Source organism: Schistocerca cancellata, chromosome 12, assembly GCF_023864275.1.
Source record: "Schistocerca cancellata isolate TAMUIC-IGC-003103 chromosome 12, iqSchCanc2.1, whole genome shotgun sequence".
NCBI lineage: Eukaryota > Metazoa > Arthropoda > Insecta > Orthoptera > Acrididae > Schistocerca > Schistocerca cancellata.
This window is the reverse complement of record NC_064637.1, coordinates 145965570-145986103: the sequence shown is the minus strand read 5'-3', so window position 1 is coordinate 145986103 and position 20534 is coordinate 145965570. Positions and strand designations below refer to the sequence as shown.

The following is a 20534-nucleotide window of genomic DNA, read 5'->3' as shown; positions in this document are numbered from 1 at the left end:
TCCAACAGGACAATGCACGTCCGCATGTATCCCGTGCCACCCAACGTGCTGTAGAAGGTGTAAGTCAACTACCCTGGCCAGCAAGATCTCCGGATCTGTCCCCCATTGAGCATGTTTGGGACTGGATGAAGCGTCGTCTCACGCGGTCTGCACGTCCAGCACGAACGCTAGTCCAACTGAGGCGCCAGGTGGAAATGGCATGGCAAGCCGTTCCACAGGACTACATCCAGCATCTCTACGATCGTCTCCATGGGAGAATAGCAGCCTGCATTGCTGCGAAAGGTGGATATACACTGTACTAGTGCCGACATTGTGCATGCTCTGTTGCCTGTGTCTATGTGCCTGTGGTTCTGTCAGTGTGATCATGTGATGTATCTGACCCCAGGAATGTGTCAATAAAGTTTCCCCTTCCTGGGACAATGAATTCACGGTGTTCTTATTTCAATTTCCAGGAGTGTAGATGTGATATGGCATAGGTCACCCTTCGATCCATTGTAGAACTTGGAAACCCATTCAGGGAATATTCGTTCACATTTTTGTTGAACGCAGTCTCACTGAACTCTTCTGAACTCTACATGTCGTGTGTGGTCTGGCGTCTCCTCACCAGCAACAGGTCTCAGGTTCAAACTAGTCAATTCCCTAGAAAACACGCTCAGAGCGTCGTTCCAAGAAAGTGGTAGGGAGACACGACTTAGAACAAACAGACACCACGCAGAATGTTAGAACCATCATCAGTTATTTTGCTCCCCAAATAGCGAAACTACTTTACTACTTAAAGTGTCTCATTTTCTAATCTAATTCCCTCAGCATCACCCGACTTAATTCGACTACATTCCATTATCCTCGTTTTGCTTTTGTTGATGTTCATCTTATACACTCCTTTCAAGACACTGTCCATTCCGTTCAACTGCTCTTCCAAGTCCTTTGCTGTCTCTGACAGAATTACAATGTCATCCTGCAAAACCTCAAAGTTTTTAATTCTTCTCCATGGATTTTAATACCTACTCCGAACTTTTCTTTTGTTTCCTTTACTGCTTGCTCAATATACAGATTGAATAACATCGGGGAGAGGCTACAACCCTGTCTCACTCCCTTCCCAACCACTGCTTCTCTTTCATGCCCCTCGACTCTTATAACTGCCATCTGGTTTCTGTACAAATTGTAAATAGCCTTTCGCTCCCTGTATTTATCCCTGCCACTTTTAGAATTTGAAAGAGAGTATTCCAGTCAACATTGTCAAATGCTTTCTCTAAGTCTACAAATGCTAGAAAAGTAGGTTTGCCTTTCCTTAATCTTTCTTCTAAGATAAGTCGCAAGGTCAGTATTGCCTCACGTGTTCCAACATTTCTACGGAATCCAAACTGATATTCCCCGAGGTCGGCTTCTACCAGTTTTTCCATTCGTCTGTAAAGAATTCGTGTTAGTATTTTGCAGCAGTGGCTTATTAAACTGAAAGTTGGGTAATTTTCACTTAGGTATTCAGTTGAATTCACGGCTTTTAGATTAGACTGATTTATCGTATAACCGTAGTTTAACGAAGCTCCTTTTTGCACTCATGTGGATGATCTCACCTTTTAAAATACTAACGAAAGCAAAGGTGACAGTAGATCTTTTTGGATGGTCATAATGCCAAGTGTGAGCGTGGAGGGGCGCTATTTAATATTTACAAACAATATGAGTGTGGGCTTCAGTTTAGAAGTTCACTTCCTGCAGCGCCCACCACTGCCGTTCTGCCCACGCTCCCCAGTGCTGACCACTGCGCCACCTCGCTCGGGCATAAAATCTGGACAATGGAGAAACGGGAAAATGTCATTTGGTCGGATGGGCCTTGTTCCACGCCGTTTCCAACTTCTGGACGAGTTTACATCCGAAGAGTGATGATTTGGACAGCCATATCTACATCTACATATCTACATACATACTCCGCAATCCAAAATACGGTGCGTGGCGTAGGGTACCTCGTACCACAACTAGCATCTTCTCTCCCTGTTCCACTCCCAAACAAAACCAGGGAAAAATGACTGCCTATATGCCTCTGTACGAGCCCTAATCTCTCTTATCTTATCTTTGTGGTCTTTCTGCGAAATGTAAGTTGGCGGCAGTAAAATTGTACTGCAGTCAGCCTCAAATGCTGGTTCTCTTAATTTCCTCAGTAGCGATTCATGAAAAGAATGCCTCCTTTCCTCTAGAGACTCCCACCCGAGTTCCTGAAGCATTTCCGTAACACACGCGTGATGATCAAACCTACCAGTAACGAATCTAGCAGCCCGCCTCTGAATTACTTCTATGTCCTCCCTCAATCCGACCTGATAGGGATCCCAAACGCTCGGGCAGTACTCAAGAATAGGTCGTATTAGTGTTTTATAAGCGCTCTCCTTTACAGATGAACCACATCTTCCCAGAATTCTACCATCGAGCCGAAGACGACTATCCGCCTTCCCCACAACTGCCATTACAGGCTTGTCCCACTTCATATCGCTCTGCAATGTTACGCCCAAATATTTAATCGACGTGACTGTGTCAAGCGCTCCACTACTAATGGAGTATTCAAACATTACGGGATTCTTTTTCCTATTCATCTGCATTAATTTACATTTATCTATATTTAGAGTTAGCTCCCATTCTTTACACCAATCACAAATCCTCTCCAAGTGATCTTGTATCCTCCTACAGTCACTCAACGACGACACCTTCCCGTACACCACAGCATCATCAGCAAACAGCCGCACATTGCTATCCACCCTATTCAGAAGATCATTTATGTAGATAGCAAACAACAGCGGACCTACCACACTTCCCTGGGGCACTCCAGATGATACCCTCACCTCGGATGAACACTCACCATCGAGGACAACGTACTGAGTGCTGTTACTTAAGAAGTCTTCGAGCCACTCACATATTTGGGAACCAATAGCATTATGCTCGTACCTTAGTTAGGAGTCTGCAGTGGGGCAACGAGTCGAACGCTTTCCGGAAGTCAAGGAATATGGCATCCGTCTGATACCCTTCATCCATGGTTCGCAAGATATCATGTGAAAAAAGGGCGAGTTGCGTTTCGCAGGAGCGATGCTTTCTAAATCCGTGCTGATGCATGGACAGCAACTTCTCTGTCTCAAGGAAATTCATTATATTCGAACTGAGAATATGTTCGAGAATCCTGCAACAAACCGATGTTAAGGATATTGGTCTGTAATTTTGAGGATCCGTCCTTCTACCCTTCTTATATACAGGCGTCACCTGCGCTTTTTTCCAGTCGCTCGGGACTTTACGTTGGGCAAGAGATTCGCGATAAATGCAAGCTAAGTAAGGAGCCAATGCAGTCGAGTACTGTCTGTAAAACCGAATTGGAATCCCATCAGGACCTGGCGATTTATTTATTTTCAACCCATTCAGCTGCTTCACAACCCCAGGGATGTCTATCACTAGGTCCTCCATACGGGAATCTGTACGAGACTCGAACGGCGGTGTGTTTGTACGATCCTCCTGCGTGAAAGATTCCTCAAATGCTAAATTTAAATTTTCAGCTTTCGTTGTGCTGTATTCCGTTGCCAGGCCACACTGATCAGTGAGTGACTGGATGGAATCCTTCGATCTGCTTACCGATTTTACGTAAGACCAGAATTTCCTTGGGTTTTCAGCAAGATCTTTTGCTAAGGTATGACGGTGGTAGTGGTTGAATGCTTCGCGCATCGCTCTTTTTACAGCAGCACGAATCTCTACTAACTTTTGCCTGTCCTCATTCTCCCGATCTTTCTTGTACCGCGAGTGCAACTGCCTTTGCTTCCTGAGAATTCTCCGAATTGCGCTGTTAAACCACGGCGGGTCTTTTCCGTCCGTAACCCACTTTTTCGGCACATACTTGTCGAAAGCGTGATTTAGAATGTGTTTTAAATTTGCCCATAATTCTTCCACGTCCATCGTACCGGAAGTAAATGACGTCGATTCATTTACTAATTGGGACTATGTGCCAGACGCCATTTTGTAGATGTAGACTTGTTTGTCAAGTGTTTCACTTGTCCTTTATTTACGTACAGGGTGTTTCAAAAATGACCGGTATATTTGAAACGGCAATAAAAACTAAACGAGCAGCGATAGAAATACACCGTTTGTTGCAATATGCTTGGGACAAGGCAGACAAACTTTCGAAATTACAGTAGTTACAATTTTCAACAACAGATGGCGCTGCGGTCTGGGAAACTCTATATTACGATATTTTCCACATATCCACCATGCGTAGCAATAATATGGCGTAGTCTCTGAATGAAATTACCCATAACCTCTGCCAACGTGTCTGGCGGAATGGCTTCACATGCAGATGAGATGTACTGCTTCAGCTGTTCAATTGTTTCTGGATTCTGGCGGTACACCTGGTCTTTCAAGTGTCCCCACAGAAAGAAGTCACAGGGGTTCATGTCTGGCGAATAGGGAGGCCAGTCCACGCCGCCTCCTGTATGTTTCGGATAGCCCAAAGCAATCACACGATCATCGAAATATTCATTCAGGAAATTAAAGACGTCGGCCGTGCGATGTGGCCGGGCACCATCTTGCATAAACCACGAGGTGTTCGCAGTGTCGTCTAAGGCAGTTTGTACCGCCACAAATTCACGAAGAATGTCCAGATAGCGTGATGCAGTAATCGTTTCGGATCTGAAAAATGGGCCAATGATTCCTTTGGAAGAAATGGCGGCCCAGACCAGTACATTTTGAGGATGCAGGGACGATGGGACTGCAACATGGGGCTTTTCGGTTCCCCATATGCGCCAGTTCTGTTTATTGACGAAGCCGTCCAGGTAAAAATAAGCTTCGTCAGTAAACCAAATGCTGCCCACATGCATATCGCCGTCATCAATCCTGTGCACTATATCGTTAGCGAATGTCTCTCTGCAGCAACGGTAGCGGCGCTGAGGGGTTGCCGCGTTTGAATTTTGTACGGATAGAGGTGTAAACTCTGGTGCATGAGACGATACGTGGACGTTGGCGTCATTTGGACCGCAGCTGCAACACGGCGAACGGAAACCCGAGGCCGCTGTCGGATCACCTGCTGCACTAGCTGCGCGTTGCCCTCTGTGGTTGGTGTACGCGGTCGCCCTACCTTTCCAGCACGTTCATCCGTCACGTTCCCAGTCCGTTGAAATTTTTCAAACAGATCCTTTATTGTATCGCTTTTCGGTCCTTTGGTTACATTAAACCTCCGTTGAAAACTTCGTCTTGTTGCAACAACACTGTGTTCTAGGCGGTGGAATTCCAACACCAGAAAAATCCTCTGTTCTAAGGAATAAACCATGTTGTCTACAGCACACTTGCACGTTGTGAACAGCACACGCTTACAGCAGAAAGACGACGTACAGAATGGCGCACCCACAGACTGCGTTGTCTTCTATATCTTTCACATCACTTGCAGCGCCATCTGTTGTTGAAAATTGTAACTACTGTAATTTCGAAAGTTTGTCCGCCTGAAAATGTACTGTTGTCCCAAGCATATTGCAACAAACGGTGTATTTCTATCGCTGCTCGTTTAGTTTTTATTTCCGTTTCAAATATACCGGTCATTTTTGAAACACCCTGTAACAGCTCAGTTCGCTAGGTGACAGGCGCATATCGGCAAGCCTAGCAAGTAGCAGGGCAGGGCAAATCGGCGAGTGTTTGCGCGCGCGGCGGCGGGGTAAGAGCCGACTACATACACGCAGCACGCGCGCGCGCCGCTGTTTGTGCAGCAGCCCGGCGCCAACGCGCAGAGAGGACACACGTCCTAGCGGGCAGAGCCGCCTCCATCGCCAGCGCGACGAAATTGTCGGCGCGGCAAATATTTGCGCTTCCGCTCTCCCGTTCGGACACGGCCTTTGTCGCGCCTAATGGTCCTCGAATCCGCTCGGCCAAAATATTTATTCCCGCGAAACGCCACACGAGGGCGACACGCTCCCGGCGCAATCACCTGAGCGAAACAACTCGACGCCAAATCCATGTGCCGCCTGCACCAGCGCACCGCCCCTCTCTGCCCCTCCTGCTCCTGCGCAAAATGGGATACAGGACCCTCGCCAACATCTTGCACACCTACGCGCTGATTCCCAATACCGATTCGATGTAAATAAGTGCACTTTGATAGCGGAATACCGAAAAGAAGACGATATACAGTTTACACTTGGCGCCGTAAGTCCACATGGACAAGAATTGTTGTGGAGACAGCCCAGTTAGGATAACGCGTTGTACCTTTCTCTCAGGAGAAACCGCCCCGGTAGCTGAGTGGTCAGCGTGACAGACTGTCAATCCTAAGGGCCCGAGATCGATTCCCGGCTGGGTCGGAAATTTTCTCCGCTCAGGGACTGGGTGTTGTGTTGTCCTAATCATCATCATTTCATCCCCATCGACACGCAGGTCGCCGAAGTGGCGTCAGATCAAAAGACCTGCACCAGGCGAACGGTCTACCCGACGGGAGGCCCTAGCCACACGACATTTCCATTTCAGGAGAAATAGTTAATACACTACTGGCCATTAAAACTGCTACACCACGAAGATGACGTGCTACAGACGCGAAATTTAACCGACAGGAAGAAGATGCTGTGATATGCAAATGATAAGCTTTTCACAGGTGAAGGGAGCGAAAGGCTACTTACAATTTGTACAGAAACCAGATGGCTGTTATAACAGTTGAGAGACATGAAAGGGAAGCAGTGGTTGGGAAGGGAGTGAGACAGGGTTGTAGCCTCTCCCCGATGTTATTCAATCTGTATATTAAGTAAGCAGTAAAAAAAACAAAAGAAAAATTCGGAGTAGGTATTAAAATCCATGGAGAAGAAATAAAAACTTTGAGGTTCGCCGATGACATTGTAATTCTGTCAGAGGCAGCAAAGGACTTGGAAGAGCAGTTGAACGGAATGGATAGTGTCTTGAAAGGAGGATATAAGATGAACCTCAACAAAATCAAAACGAGGATAATGGAATGTAGCCGAATTAAGTCGGGTGATGCTGAGGGAATTAGATTAGGAAATGGGACACTTAAAGTAGTAAAAGAGTTTTGCTATTTGGGGAGCAAAGTAACTGATGATGGTAGAAACAGAGAGGATATAAAATGTAGACTGGCAATGGCAAGGAAAGCGTTTCTGAAGAAGAGAAATTTGTTAACATCGAGTATAGATTTAAGTGTCTGGAAGTCGTTTCTGAAAGTATTTGTATGGAGTGTAGCCATGTATGGAAGTGAAACATGGACGATAAATAGTTTGGACGAGAAGAGATTAGAAGCTTTCGAAATGTGGTGCTACAGAAGAATGCTGAAGGTTAGATGGGTAGATCACATAACTAATGAGGAGGTACTGAGTAGAATTTGGGAGAAGAGGAGCTTGCGCCACAACTTGACGAGAAGAAGGGATCGGTTGGTAGGACATGTTCTGAGGCATCAAGGGATCAACAGTTTAGTACTGGAAGGGCAGCGTGGAGGGTAAAAATCGTAGAGGGAGACCAAGAGATGAATACATTAAGCAGATTCAGATGGATGTAGGTTTCAGTAGGTACTGGGAGTTGAAGAAGCTATCACAGGATAGAGTAGCATGGAGAGCTGCATCAAACCAGTCTCAGGACTGAAGACCACAACAACAACAATCTACTAATGGAAGGTATAATCTTATGTTAAAGCTTTGGGCTCAGCCCCGAATCCTCCCGCTGTCAGAAAAATGCTACCGAATCCTCCCAAGCCTGCAAGGGTCTGAAAAAAGATGGGACCGAACCCTCCCTTTTGAAGCAGGTAGCAGTTCTAAACGTTATGAATACTCCAAGCAGGCAAAGGAAAGCAAATGAAGTTGCAGTAGAAGATGTACAAAATTGTCGCGTGTATTGTATGTTTGAAAGCTTTGTCTTTTATCTTATTGAGATAAAGTCCAGTCGGCACAGCGAGAGCGACTACGTCCAGCTCAAAGTCACGCGCAAAGCGTGTAGAAGTGAATCAATATTTTTTGTTTGAAACATGGGATGGGTATGGGAAGATGAGGAACATGGCAGAGATTATTATACAGGGTGATTCAAAAAGAATACCACAACTTTAAAATGTGTATTTAATGAAAGAAACATAATATAACCTTCTGTTATACATCATTACAAAGAATATTTAAAAAGGTTTTTTTTTCACTCAAAAACAAGTTCAGAGATGTTCAATATGGCCCCCTCCAGACACTCGAGCAATATCAACCCGATACTCCAACTCGTTCCACACTCTCTGTAGCATATCAGGCGTAAAAGTTTGGATAGCTGCTGTTATTTCTCGTTTCAAATCATCAATGGTGGCCGAAACACCATATCCTTAACATACCCCCATAAGAAAAAATCGCAGGGGGTAAGATCAGGGCTTCTTGGAGGCCAGTGATGAAGTGCTCTGCCACGGGCTGCCTGGCGGCCGATCCATCGCCTCGGGTAGTTGACGTTCAGGTAGTTACGGACAGATAAGTGCCAATGTGGTGGCGCTCCATCCTGCTGAAATATGAATTGCTGTGCTTCTTGTTCGAGCTGAGGGAACAGCCAATTCTCTAACATCTCCAGATACTGTAGTCCAGTTACAGTAGCACCTTCGAAGAAAAAGGGACCAAAAACTTTATTGGCTGAAATGGCACAGAAAACGTTCACCTTAGCGAACAAATGTACAACTAAATGAAACTTTATAGCTCCCTTAATTCGCCGACAGATAGTGCTTAGCTCTGCCTTTTGTCGTTGCAGAGTTTTAAATTCCTAAAGTTGTGGTATTCTTTTTGAATCACCCTGTATTATTGTCTATAATGCAACATATAATGTTTCAGTTTGGGAGGATTCGGTCCTGTTACTTGCTTACCTACCTGGTTTCGGGAGTATTCGGGTCTGCGCCCAAAGGTTTAGCAGAATACGACAAGCTTTACAGTTACAAACTGCGTATATTTTTGAGGCAGCGAAGCTGGCGGGGCGCAGATGCTGGGACTTCATTCATCCAGTACTTGAGAATGACAGCACTTAGCGCTGCCAACAAACTCACAAAATTTCGAACCTTTACGAAATTTTTCTTCGCTGACATCCCCCACAAAACGCTGAAAGCTAGAGTGTTTATCCCTTCTGACATTTCCGCTGTTCGTGCAGTACAACTTCAGCATCAGACATGACATTTGGTTTATTAAGATAATTATCATTTATTGTTCAGCCTCAGCTGCACATTCTCATTTATGTGACGTGTTTCGATCACTCAGGATCATCTTCAGATGTAAGTAGTTTCGTAAGCGACCAGTCTTGCCTATCCAGTGCCTTTTTTAAAACAATATTCGTTTCCAGAATGAGATTTTCACTCTGCAGCGTAGTGTGCGTTGATATGAAACTTCCTGGCTGATTAAAACTGTGTGCCGGACCCAGACTCGAACTCGGGGCTTTTGCCTTTCGCGGGCAAGTGCTCTACCACCTGAGCTACCCAAGCACGACTCACGACCCGTCCTCACAGCCTTACTTCTGCCAGTACCTCGTCTCCTATCTTCCAAATTCATTTCGTTCGAAGTATGCACCCAACGTACGTCATCGGTACATACTTTTTTTTCGCAAGCCCTCGCCACTTGCGTGACTATTCTTTGTTTCTCGTTTTCGCCGTTTTCAAATGGTAGCTTACGGATCCTGTGGATCGCTGATTTAAAATAAGCCAATTTTTTTTATCTACAGCGTCTTCGCCTGTGATAGTCTGCTTTTTATGTCCGTGCGTCGGACATCATGTCTGTCTTTGCTTCAGTGATAGCAGGATTGCTTCACTACTTCTAGTTCATGGTCCCCAATTTTGTTGTCAAGTTTATCGCTAATCTCATTTCTGCTACTCTTCATCACATTCAGATCTCTTCGCATTACTCTTTATCTGCCGTGTCTACTCATTAGACTGTTCATTCCATTCAACAGATCCTGAGATTCTTTTTCACTTTCACTAGATTCTTTTTCACTTTCACTCAGTGAATCTTATCATTCGTATATTTTCACCACAAATTTTAATCCTATTTACTTTTGAATACAAGTTATATCAAAAATTAAAAGAAACAAATGTTGTTGTTATAAATTCCAAGAAGAGATTTACAAAAATGACATACATGGGACCTATTTCAGATAAAATAAATAAATTATTTAAGAACACAAGCGTGACAATAGCATTTAAAACTAATAACCCCCTACAGATGAAACTGAAACACACAATTGGGGACTCAAATGTGTACCAAAAGTCAGGAGTTTATAAAATAATATGTAATGACTGTGAGAGACAGTATATTGGCCAAACTGGCCGTAACTTTCTAACACGTTTCAAAGAACATACTACTGGTACTGCACGTACCAAATCAACATTTGGTCAACATCTTGATGGATACAATCATTCTGAGGGTTGCATTTCTAACAATTTGAAAATATTACATATTGTGCCAAAAGGACCACTGCTAAATACTTTAGAAGAAATTGAAATCTTTTCACTTCACAAAAGTAATCCATTATCTGTTTTAAACGAACAACTTTAGTTCAAAGGCATACATTTCTTTGAGATTTTCGATGATCTGCTTTAGAATGTTTACTCTTCTGTCCTTTGTTTTTTAAATTATTAAGACATATAGGAAATATTTTATCTTTACATTGTAATTTTATTGTACCAAACATTATTTTATGACTGACTATCTGTTTTAGAATTTTTGCTTATATGCTTTTAGACTGCATATTGCTAATTCACGTCCTTTTATTTTTGACACTATGGCTCATAATATTATAATTTTAAATTCTTTCCATTTTCATTACTTTTATTTGTTTATAAGACTGGCATATAACTTAAGGAATAGCAATGCCTTTTAAAAATTGCCACATGTAATTTACATACCAACTTCATAGACAATATTTCATATATACGGACAACTACTTCGTATCGTATTTGTGCAGCATGTAGTATACATGTCAGCTAAAGACTATTGCAGCCTACTCATTGAAAATCGTTTCAATAAAGACATGTTGCTGCTCAATAATACATCGTCTGACGTGGCAGTCTTCGCCATTCCACTTTCGCAACAATTTCGTTGGGAAGAAGCCTGCTGCCACATCTTTGCACTGGCGTTTGTCCTCACCATGGCAACCACTGGTTCGCCTACCGACTTTACAACAACTTCAGTGGAAAGAAGCCTGCTGCCTTATCTTTGGAACGGCGTCCAACTTCACCATGGCAACCAGTGGTTCCAAATGGCTCACCAACAGGCCTCGAGAGGGCAACCCATGTACTGCCAAACCGAAGTTCATTTATCCTACATATTTAAATATTTTTAACGCTTCTTAATTGACAATAGCTGTTTAATACGCTAAGTTTAGTGTGTATTTATTTTCAATTCTTGACAATGTTCTTTTAAATAAGAAATTTTAAATTGTAATCCGACTTATAACTCATTGGTTAGTAATGGCATCATGCCGTCAGAAGTGGGTGGAACCTCCATTATATATAGTAAGACGTGCACTGGTTTCTCCAGTAGTGATTCTCCTACAGAAAGAGGTTCCTACTCAATGGTAATTCATCGTTTTATAGCTTTATAACTTAATGTATTTTCTTTAATGTATGTAGCCCTCTAATTAAAGCTTTGTATACAACTTGTAGGTCTGAAGATGACCACAGTAGTGGTCGAAACCGGTCACCTTGATAAATAAATCGTGATCAAGACCGTTTTTCCAGAACGAGATTTTCACTCTGCAGCGGAGTGTGCGCTGATATGAAACTTCCTGGCAGATTAAAACTGTGTGCCCGACCGAGACTCGAACTCGGGACCTTTGCCTTTCGCGGGCAAGTGCTCTAGTTTGGAAGGTAGGAGACGAGATACTGGCAGAAGTAAAGCTGTGAGTACCGGGCGTGAGTCGTGCTTCGGTAGCTCAGATGGTAGAGCACTTGCCCTTGAAAGGCAAAGGTCCCGAGTTCGAGTCTCGGTCGGGCACACAGGTTTAATCTGCCAGGAAGTTTCAGGACCGTTTTTAATAGTAAATATTTAACCCTATTTTTAAATCTTCCCCTTATTTCCGTCATCGCTTCTTCTTTGTATACGTTGAACAGCAGAGCAAAGTACAGGGTGGTAACAGTGAGAGGGCCTCTATGAAAAACGAGTGATCATAGAGCACTGAAACTTCGTGGAAACGTTTGTAAGGACATGCGGAAGATAAATAATGAATAAACCATTGAAAGAAAAACGTTTTGATTTCCGCAGGAGAGGGAAACATTTGTTAATGGTGTACCACGTTTACGATCCAGGTTACAAACGTTGCTACGTCCACAACAGCCTGGAACCACACTAGAGGTAACATTTCGCAGTTCTTCGCACCACTTTTCGAGCGGTGGCTCACGAAATGTTCAGCTGTGTTGACACTGCTTGAAGCTCGCACATTACGTCAGGCATTCTCAGCCACGGCAACGGTAACTTCTTCAACTACTTGTGGCGCAGTTGCCGTTCGGCCTCTTCCAGGAGCCGTTCCCAAATGACCAGGTAATTCCAACTTCCTAATCACGTTCCCCAACTCCGGTGCGGAAACAGCACCTCTCCGTATTCCTTTAAGGGCCTCCGGAACGCCCTATACTTGCAATGTTAAAATAACGCTTATAAATTACATCTTTCCTCACAAAGTATTTGAGGTAGGAAGTTGAACTTTTTACAGATTATTTATTGGAATATGGGCTACAACTTAACACAGGGATTTTACAAAATTTTAGTTCAGTTATTAAAGATGATTTTTTTTTCAATTCTAATGAAAATTCACAACATTTTTTTTGCAATTTTTTATTTATATATTCAAAAATATACAGTTTTTTTGGAAAAAAGGCTGTGTTAAATTATGCAGAAGGTACTGTGTAACATTTACTGAAAGTTTGAAACAAATATGTTTGGAAGATCCTTAGAAAACATGTAATTAGTATGAGAAAATAAAAGTTTTGGGAATCGAGCGACAAAGATTGGATTAACTTTTTAGTGCATTCCAGGTCCATAGGATGGATTATCTTCATCCTCTGCAAACTCCTCCTCCAGCTTCCTCTTGTTCCTCCTCCTGTTTACTCTTGCTTGTATTTCTAGACTCTTTACAGCCCTGTCTGCAGCCCGAAGGCGTTCCTTGTCTAAAGCAAGCATCGCTCGTACCATGTTAGAACCTATCTCCATTCCCATATTTCTAAATACCTTGCACCTTACAATGTTGCCATCATTGAAAGTCGCAACAGCAACTTTACTTTTACTCATTATTATACTTCAACAAAACAGAGACTCAAGAAACAGAATTAATTACGAATATTTTCGAGATAACGACAGAGTAAATAAACATGAAACAATCGACAATCACACCAGCGATATGTATTGAACCATCACAGGTTAGCCACAACACATACTTTATCTCACATCACTAAAATGTACCTGATGAACACGGACGTTAATAATAACACCATTTGACAGCAGTTTAACAGCGCCACAGTGGGTCACGCCCATGTAGAACACATTTCAAAAAAAAATTTTAAATAGTTGTAGTCTTCGGAATTGAATAAATTACATATCTATTAAAAGGTAATAGTCTGCAGATTCAGAAAACGCAAAAAAGTAAAAATTGAACTTTTAATGATTTTGAGCCTTTCCGGAGCCCCTTAAAGCAGCACTGTTGCTGTTGTTTGGATGAAACAGCTTTACGAGTTCAGCGCAGCTCACCTCGTCCTGAACCATGTTGGACACTCCGCAACTCTGACGCACTCCGATGCTTGTGTTCCAGTCTTACGTCTCCGTACTAGCATCGGCGCCTAACGACATGTCACATTAGCACTACTGTAAGTAGGCCGTTTAGGTTTTTATGTTGGTAACGCCGCGTACCGCTCTATATCAAAATCACTGACTGTGCAGTGTGAAGTCTGTGGCTGGTTTGCATTGTTGGAATATTTGCTATTGTAGTGTTGGGCAGTTGGATGTGAACAGCGCGTAGCGTTGCGCAGTTGGAGGTAGAGATGGGCAAACTGAAACATGTAAATGTTTCGAAACAAATGAAACAGTACAATGTAATGTTTCGATACGGTGTTTCGAAACAGTGAAACAGTTTGTTTTGTAATCTAATAAACGTACACATTTTATCATCTTGAATGTCTGCTGTATAAGTATGTCGATATAAACACAAATGAGGTGCGAGAGCGCTAATCATATCGCAGAAAGTATGAAACTATCACTTAGGCGTCTTGGCAGTTTCGTATTTCCTGCACCAAATGCGCTGCTTTTGTGTCATGCGACTTTTATACTTTTCAATTGGCTGAGGAAAGCCTTAGCTGAAGATAGAAGAACCACCACGAACAGAACTGGAGGTGGGAGCAAACTGCAGAGAAACAACAGATATGCTACTGGGATTCCCACATTCCATTAGTACGGCTAATATACCCATCCTGCTAATTTCCATGCACACAAAGGGAATCACTGTGGATAATAGGCACAGTGACTATAGACTCACAAATAACGCCAAATAATTCGAATAAATAACAAAATATAACAGAAAAAAATTGTGTTTGAAGGTGTTTCGAACCGTTACTATGAATTTACGATGCTTCCCGTTCACCAGTACACTATCAGTGATATGTCAAACAGATTGCTTGCAATTATACCTACATCAAATTTATATACATGTCTAATAACTGTCACTCTACGCCTTTTTTTATTTAAAATGTTGTAGTCTTACTTGCGTTTCTTAATATGATTACTGTACATGAACAGAGAAGCGTATGTTATAAAAAAAGTGTAATTTAACTGAATGATTTTCACATATTTATTATTTTGAATGCGAATAGTATGCGTTGTTTTATTGTTTGGTTAGTGTTTATAAAGCAGATGTTACGCCATTTCGGAATAGGACAGTCAGCTAGAAACGAAGCTTCATTTTCGGATATCTTAAGCTTCATGCTATTGCTTGTCAAAAGATTTCGACACTCTTGAAAGTGTTTCATGAAGTGGTATGTTGTGTTTCAGTACCTGTGCCGAGCCCGAATCTCGTCCGACACAGAGCGGAATGAAACATCACTGTTTCGATACAATTAGTCCGTTCCAGGCGCAGGTGGACTGAAACAATCTTATTTTGAAACAACGATACAGTTTCTGTGTCTGGCTCGAGATCCGAGACAAGGGCGGAATGAAACACCACTGTTTCCAAACAGTGAACCATAACCGTTCCGAAACACTGAAACAGTTCCAGGTATCGATACACTGTATCGAAACATAGAAACAGTGGCCAAGTCTAGTTGGAGGTGAGCCGCCAGCAGTGGTGGATGTGGGGAGAGAAATGGCAGAGTTTGAGAGCGGACGATCTGGGCGTGTGTCAGTCATAAAAACGTAATTTGTAAGACTGGATGTCATAAACTTATATATAATGACTTTTGAACACTATTAAGGTAAATACATTGTTTGTTATTTATCAAAATCATTTGCTAACTATGCCTATCAGTAGTTAGTGCCTTCAGTAGTTAGAATCTTTTATTTAGCTGGCAGTATTGGCGCTCGCTGTATTGCAGTAGTTCGAGTAACGAAGATTTTTGTGAGGTAAGTGATTCATTAAAGGTATACGCTATTGTTAGTCACGGCCATTCTTTTGTAGGGATTATTGAAAGTCAGATTGCGTTGCGCTAAAAATATTGTGTGTCAGTTTAGTGTTGATCAGAATAAGTAAAGAGAGAAATGTCTGAGTACGTTCAGCTTTGCTCAGCTGTTTGAAAATCAAATAACGTAAGGGGTTTACCAGCACAGTAATTCATAAATTTTTCCGAAGGGGACGTTTCACTACTAACACAGGTTCTCTAGCGCACAGTCAAATAATTCCTACAAATTTAGGTTCCCACACCGCAGATAGTTTTCCATCTACATTGGCTAAAGCAGCGAATCTTTAGTTATAACCACATTGTGCTACCTAACATTCTTTCTAATCTGAGCACTTCATTCTTGTCTTCTGTTCTGAATTTTCTTTTTTAATTCTTGTGCACATCACATATTACCCGTATTTGCTTCCAACTTACACCTATTTTGCCGAGAATTTGGGACATCTTGACCATTTTGTGTCACGTCAAAATGTTTTATAAGATGAAAAAAGAACATCAGAGAAGTATAATGAAATCAGATTTAACAAACGTTGTTTGGAACAAGAAATTATCCCTAAATAGGAAGCTATTAAAATTCGAAATAATTCGTCTACCGCCATATCTTTCAGCGGAGTTATGTGAGGTAAGACTGAAATAAGGGAAGCGTACAAGATAAAATGTGAAAGTAAAAAAGAATCCAGTTATTAAATTTCAGAAGGATATTAAAGAGAAAGTTTCCACGAATAATTTATTGTTCATTCGGCATATAGATAAGAAGAATCTTATCATGATCAATTCAGGTATTCCAGTGCAAATCAAATTGCACAGAGAGAATTTTACATTTAGGCCATTATGACAATGTGTCATACCGTACTTATAAAATTAACAGGGAACGTAATAAAAGGGTTAAAGCGTTTTATACTTTTGGAAAATCGTTTACTATGAGAAATAGTTATTAACTGACGGGCTTCCTCAAAGATACAAAGATTCAGCAAGGTTTGGAGCTTGCTTCATATTATATAGAAAATTCGTATACAAACATACCTATCATTCAAACCGTGAACACTATAAAGAAAACATTCTTGACACACAAAAAGTTTTGGTGATTGCGTTGAGCTCATGGAAATTTTAGAACTTTCTTTGTCTTTTTAACTATTTTAAACTTAATAACAAAATATTTTATCTAAAAGATAGGTTAGCCATGGGAAATAGTTTAGCAGGAACCTTGGCTGAAATATTTATTAACGAATTAGAGAACAGCTTTATTCTATTCTAGTTCAGACATATTTGACGAAGTTGTCTGTTATAGAAGATATGTCGATGACGTAATTTTGCTCTATAGAGGTGATAAGAATGGCCTTACCGACCGACATCGATACCTCTCCTCAGTGCAGCACTCCGTGAAGAGTGGGCTGCCATTGCCCATGAAACATTCCAGTGCCTGATTGAATGTATGCCTGTGAGAGTGGAAGCTGTCAACAAGGGCTAAGCGTGGGCCAACACCATATTGAATTCCAGCATTACCGATGGAGGGCGCCACGAACTTGTAAGTCATGTTCAGCCACGTGTCCGGATACTTTCGATCACATAGTGTATGTTTAGTGAAAAGTGTTTTATTACAATTTATCTCGCTGTATCGTGAGTTTCTACAACTATGGAACCTGCAATCAAGTTTAAAACAAGATAGCACTGACGATTACTAAAATGGTAGAGGCATTAAATCCTTCCCAGCCATATATTACGCATGAAGAGGTTATGAACAGAATCAATATTTTACGCATACAGTAGCATACAAGCTGAGTGGAATGAAATAAAAGGTATCGAAGTTCTCCAATTCTCCCACGGACGACGTGAGTTATACGTTCCCATGGTGTGGTATTTTAGTGACCTGTCATTAGAAGACCGAGCAGACGAGAATAAATTTTCGCATACTTGTGGTTTCTTTTTCAGTGTGAGGATGAAGTAACGCTAAACATGTTACTAAACATTTCGCTATCCATCCGCAGAGAGCTGATGTAATCATCAGATTCCGAGAGTAACATTTACGGGTTTTCAGTTATATATCGCTCATTTTCAACCGTTCCCTGGACCGGCAACTTTTCTTCCTTTTTGTTTAAAAACAGTGCCTGAGACAATGTTAGAAATGCTTTATCTGCATTTGTAGCCAGTCCAACTAGTGTCAAAATACAGCATACACGAAAAGAGTCTGCTTCAAAAGTAATGTTAAATTGACAAGCTTTCTTGATACGCGTACGGGCTTGTTCGACACATCCGTGGCTACGTAAGAGAGAACTTGGCAGGCAAGTTTGCTCTCTTACGAGGGCCTTAACGAGGTTTTGGAAGTTTCATCGTCCATTCGCAGAAAGTAGTTGTAAATATCGGGTTCTGAAAGTATCGTTTACTTTAGCCCATTTTCATCCGTAAATCCCACATTTTAAGCCATTCCCTGGATTAGTCTTGTTTTCTTCTTCCACTTCTTCTTCTTCTTCTTCTTCTTTAAACACAGTGCCAAAGAGAATGCCAGGGCTGCTTTGTCCGCTTTTCTGGCCGTTCTCACTGTTAAAATACATGCGGTAGGGTTCTCGCTTCCCACGCCCGGGTTCCCGGGTTCGATTCCCGGCGGGGTCAGGGATTTTCTCTGCCTCGTGATGACTGGGTGTTGTGTGATGTCCTTAGGTTAGTTAGGTTTAAGTAGTTCTAAGTTCTAGGGGACTGATGACCATAGCTGTTAGGTCCCATACTGTTGGGAGCCATTTGTTAAAATACACGCAAGGATCGTCTGCTTCAAAGTGAGGTTAAACTGACAAATATTGTTTGAACGTTACGGCCTTCTTGGCATACCCTTGGCCAGATAGGGCGATTTTGTCAAACACGTTTGACCGTTTACGGAGCCCTTAACGTGTATACACGACAGCGAAAAACTGTTTCCGAAATTCGGTTTTCGTCTTTCGGAAGTCGCGTCGTCGTGTAAATGTAGTGGATCAGTACATTGCTTGCGCCCAGGTGCAGTATTTGTATACTGGGCAGATAGTTGTTAGTTGCGACCTCGGGCATGGATGTGTGTGATGTCCTTAGGTTAGTTAGGTTTAAGTAGTTCTAAGTTCTATGGGACTGATGACCACAGATGTTAAGTCCCATAGTGCTCAGAGCCATTTGTTAGTTGCGAAAGCTGACACAGGTGATAGTGTGAAAGGGAAAACGGGGGAAACGGGGAGTGCCGCAAAATGATAAGTCGCTTCAGCTACATCTGCAATTACAAGGATACTCTGCAAATCAGACGTAAGTGTCTGGCACAGGGTTCATCGAAACATCTTCGTATTAATTCTCTATTATCACAATCTCGAACAGCGCGCGGAGAAAACGAATACCTATGTCACTCCGTGCGAGCTCTGATTTCCCTTATTTTATTGTGATGATTGTTTCTCCGTGTGTAGGGCGGCGTCAACAATATATTTTAGCATTCGGAGGAGAAAGTTAGTGATTGAAATTTCGTAAGAACACTCCGCCGCAACGAAAAACGCCTACGTTTTAATGGCGTCCACCCCAAATCCCCTACTTCTCGATAATACAAAACGTGCTGTTCTTCTCTGAACTTTCTCAAAGAACTCCGTCTGTCCTGTCTTGTGAGGATCCCACAGTCTTTGTTCGCCTTTCCCACAACATTTTCTACATGTTCTTTTCAATTAAAGCTGTCCATAACTGTAATTCCTAGGCATTCAGTTGAATTTAAGGCTTTTTGAAACGGATTTATCGTGTACCCGAAATTCAACGAATTCCTTTTAGTACTCATGTGGATGACCTCACACTTTTCATTATTTATGGTGAACTGCCACTTTTCGCACCATTCAGATTTCTTTTCTAAATCGTTCTGCAATTTCTTTTGATCTTCTGATGACTTTACTAGACAATAAATAACAGCATCACCTGCAAACAACTTAAGACCGCTGCTCTCCCATATCGTTTATAGGGGTCAGGAATAGCAGAGGGCTTATAATATTATCTTTGGAAACGCCAAAAATCACTTGTCTTTTACTAGATGAGTTTCCGTCAGCTACTATGAACTGTGACCTCTCTGACAGGAAATCACGAGACTGAGACAATATTCCATAGGCACGCAATTTCACTACAAGCCGCTTGTGCGGCACAGGGTCAAAAGCCTTCGAGAAATCTAGAAATACGGAATCAGTCTGAAATCCATTTCCAACAGCTCTCAACACTCCGTGTGAGTAAAGAGCTAGTTGTATTTAACAAGAACGATGTTGTCTAAATCCATGTTGACTGAGTGTCAATAGAGTTCTCTGCGGGGTAATTCTTTACATTCGAACGTAATATATGTTCCAAAATTCTGCTGCATATCGACGTTAATGATATGGAGCTACAATTTACTGGATTACTCCTACTACCTTCCTTGAATATTGGTGTGACCTGTGCAACTTTCCAGTCCATTCTTGCGGATCTTTCGTCTAGCGAGCGGTTGTATACGAGTTTTAAGAATGGATCTACTGCATCAGCTTCCTCTTAAAGGAATCTAATTGGTATACAGTCTGGACCGGGCTATTTCCTTTTATTAAGTTATTTAAGTTCCTTCACTGCTCCAAGGATATCTACTTCTAAGATACTCATGTAGGCAGCTGATCTTGATTCAGATTCTGGAATATTTACTTCATCTTCTTTGGTGAAAGAATTTCGGAACGCTCTGTTTAGTATCCATGGAGAAGAAATAAAAAGTTTGAGGTTCGCCGATGACATTGTAATTCTGTCAGAGACAGCAAAGGACTTGGAAGAACAGTTGAACGGAATGGATGGTGTCTTGAAGGGAGGATATAAGATGAACATCAACAAAAGCAAAACGAGGATAATGGAATGTAGTTGAATTAAGTCGGGTGATGTTGAGGGTATTAGATTAGGAAATGAGACACTTAAAGTAGTAAAGGAGTTTTGCTATTTGGGGAGCAAAGTAACTGATGATGGTCGAAGT

At 42.0% G+C, this 20534-nt stretch overlaps 1 non-coding gene across 1 annotated transcript; it reads left to right on the top strand.

Moving 5' to 3' along the window:
- The first annotated feature begins 11847 nt into the window (after nt 1–11847).
- Nucleotides 11848–11922, top strand: Trnas-uga (transfer RNA serine (anticodon UGA)). The gene has a single exon. It is a non-coding gene; the product is annotated as a tRNA-Ser (tRNA).
- The last annotated feature ends 8612 nt before the right edge of the window (nt 11923–20534 follow it).